We start from the raw sequence: 3,357 nt of genomic DNA, 5'->3' as shown, positions 1-3,357 counted from the left end.
AATTGGGTGTGAGACAGTGGGGAGGTGCAGAGAGTAGGGGGGATCTAAATACCATCAAACTAATATATGAAAACCACAAAAATTCAATAAAATAAATGTGAAAAATATGTATGTAGGGGCTGGAGAGATGTATCAGAGTTTAAGAATTTGCAGAGATCCTGCGTTTGTTTGCTCCAACAATATCAGGCAGTTCACAAAACTTCTTGTAACTCCAGTTCTAGGGAACTCATGCCGTCTTCTGATCTCTACAGGCACTGAACACACATACGCATACCCAGACACAAATATACATACATTACACATTAGTTAAAATAATAAAAATAATAAAATAAGTTATATTGGAGCTGGAGACATGGCAAATTGGTTAAGTGTTTGGGCTGTTCTTGGAAAGACCCAGTTTTGTTCCCAGCACCCACATGTTGACTAACAACTATAAGTTACTCCAGTTCCAGGGAATCTGTTGCTGTCTTCTGGCTTCCACAGGTATTGCATGCACAGATACGCTTACATACATGTGGGAAAAACAGTCATACAGAGAAAATAAAAAGAAATAAAGAATTTTAAAGTTCATGTTAGAGTCTATACATATTTCTACATATTTCTTGTATTTTTGTATCAGTTTCTTCATAGATTTAAGTGCAAGTGAAGAACATGTTTATAACGTGGTATTAACATAAATTAAAGGCATATTGAATCTCTTTTTTACATAAAAGCTTAATCACAAGGATCTATGAAGATTAGGTAACATTAACATACAAGGTAATATCCACAGGCTATGGTAGAACATGCTATTAATTCCAGCACTCTGGAGGCAGGGGCAGAGGCAGAGACAGGCAGCATGGTCTACATAGTCAGTTCCAGGCAAGCCGAGGTAGTCCTTGTTCGAAACAAACAAACAACAAACAAATGACAATATCCACATGTTGAACTGTCAAAGAAATATGAAATTACAAATCTCAGGAAAAGCTTTTTTATGTCCATGTTGTCTGTTTTCCCACCAGGTCTACTGCATCACTCAAAGGAAATGAGATACCTTAGATATTCTCAGCTTCTCTATTTTTTGTGTTCCTGAAGTTTTAGGAACTTCTTTTCATAGTTCTCACATTTTATCTTTCATGATTAAACATCAGGACAGTGTTTTCCAACCACACTGTGTGTCTCAGATGTATGCAACTGGGCCCTGGCCAGTCATATATGACTGGTCTACTGGGACTTTTAGACTGGTTATTTTAAAAGATTGCTGTCCTTGAAGGACTCTGGTGGGTTCAAGACTAAGGAGTTTCATGTGCTAGTACTACATGGCATTGTCAGTAGTGAGAACAACAGGATAAAAGGCAGTGTCTGCTCCATTATGTCAGTGAGAGCAAAGAGTCACCTCATACCTGGACAGCAGCTGAGGCAGGCACAGACAGGGGGATTGGTACCCACTGTAGACAAGAGCCTCCCTGGGCTGCTGGTAGACTTTATGCTTCATGTGCAAAAGGATGACACTGAATGTTTTTTGATGAGTTTATTTAACTTCTTAATGATGGAAATTTAGCTATGAAGAATGAAATTTCAATAAATATTTACATACAAGAATTTTTGTGGATTTATGTAGTAATTTCTGTTGAACGTATGTATAATGAATTTTTTCTCTAAGGATGAGATGGTACTCCTTGGAAACTCCTAATCATACAAAACTATAAAAGCAACTGCTCTAATTAATGACTGCAAAAGACATAGGATGGTATGTTAATATATGAAATTAGGTTGCTTCTTATATAAGAACAATGAACAACTAAAATTGGAATCTGGAATAAGAATTATAATGCCATTTGTGTTAGAGAGGCAGGGAGGGGAGTGGGGGGAGATTTCAGGGAGTATGTTTATAAAATATGTATAGATTCTTTTATGATAGAAATATGAATTGTCCTTCAAAGCCTCATGTGTTTGAATACCGGGTCTATGTGTACAGATGGTAGTACTGTTTGGGAGGCTGTGGTATCTGGGTATCAATAATAGAAGTGGGATGCTGTGTGTAGGACATGAAAGTTATATCCACTTTGAGTTGCGCCCTGGGCTCTCTGCCACTTAAAACTTGCTGCATGTTCCCTCCAGAAGATGCAGATGGAGCCTCTCCTGCCATCTAGGCCTTCTCCACCATGCCTTTCAGCCAGCCTGGACTGAAATCCCCTGAAACATTGTTATAAAAGAAATGCACCCACTTTGCTGTATAAATTTAAAGCAAACCAAATAAAAATTCCATCAAAATACATTGTAGATATGAACAATGATTTGGATATGGGCAATGACAGACTGTCCAACAAAATAGCCAAGAGAATAATGCTGTGCCGGTACTACCAGACATGAAGATTCTGCACAGTGACAGTAACCCAGAACCACGGTTTTAGTGAACAATCAGGTACTTGATTAATGGAACAAAACAGAAATTCTAGAACTTAACTTTTGGAAGATTGCCAACAGGTACTTCAATACAGGATTTTATACATTTTATAGAATTAGGGAGACGGCTTGTTGGGTAGAGCACTTGCCACAAAAGTATGAAGGCGTGAGTTGGAGTCCCACAACTCATCTAAATGCAGAAAAAAGATTTTGATGCAAAGACAGCCTAAAAACTCATGCGAGTTAAAGAAAAAAGCCTTATTGCAGCTCTTTGACAATGTTTACCAATTTTATAGCTAGATCACATACACCTGCCATTTTAGCACTTGGGAAGCTAAGGCAAGAGAAATAAGCGTTCTAGAGCAGCCTGTGCTATATAGCAAGGCCCTGTTTTAAATAGTAACAATAACATAATTATAAATATGATATGCTTTGATTTTCTAACTCCATCTAATAAATTACACAGGTGCTTAATGATTTATATTTTGGGATGCTTACCTAAAGCCTTATTGCAGCTCTTTGACAATGTTTACCAATTTTATAGCTAGATCGCACACACCTGCCATTTTAGCACTTGGGAAGCTAGGGCAAGAGAAATAAGCGTTCTAGAGCAGCCTGTGCTATATAGCAAGGCCATGTCTTAAATAGTAACAATAACATAAATATGATGTGCTTTGATTTTCTAACTGTATCTAATAAATTACACAGGTGCTTAATGATTTATATTTTGGGATGTTTACTGTAATCTTTGTAATAACAGAGGCCTTTTAAGAAAGGTACTGATGAAGAAGCATAAAAGTTTGCTCCATGTTAATTAGTAGAGGTGAAACACATTACCATTGAAATCTACCCAATGATTTTATATCCATGCTCAGGTGGATCTCAGAAAGTGATCGAGTCTGACTAGTAATAATTAGATACATAGAGATTAGAGATGCATATGGAAACATCTAAGTGTTAGTAGCATTAAGA

The sequence above is a fragment of the Nannospalax galili genome, unplaced genomic scaffold (genome assembly GCF_000622305.1).
Source record: "Nannospalax galili isolate Female #2095 unplaced genomic scaffold, S.galili_v1.0 scaffold1832, whole genome shotgun sequence".
NCBI classification, from domain to species: domain Eukaryota; kingdom Metazoa; phylum Chordata; class Mammalia; order Rodentia; family Spalacidae; genus Nannospalax; species Nannospalax galili.
Note: the sequence above shows the minus strand (reverse complement) of the source record.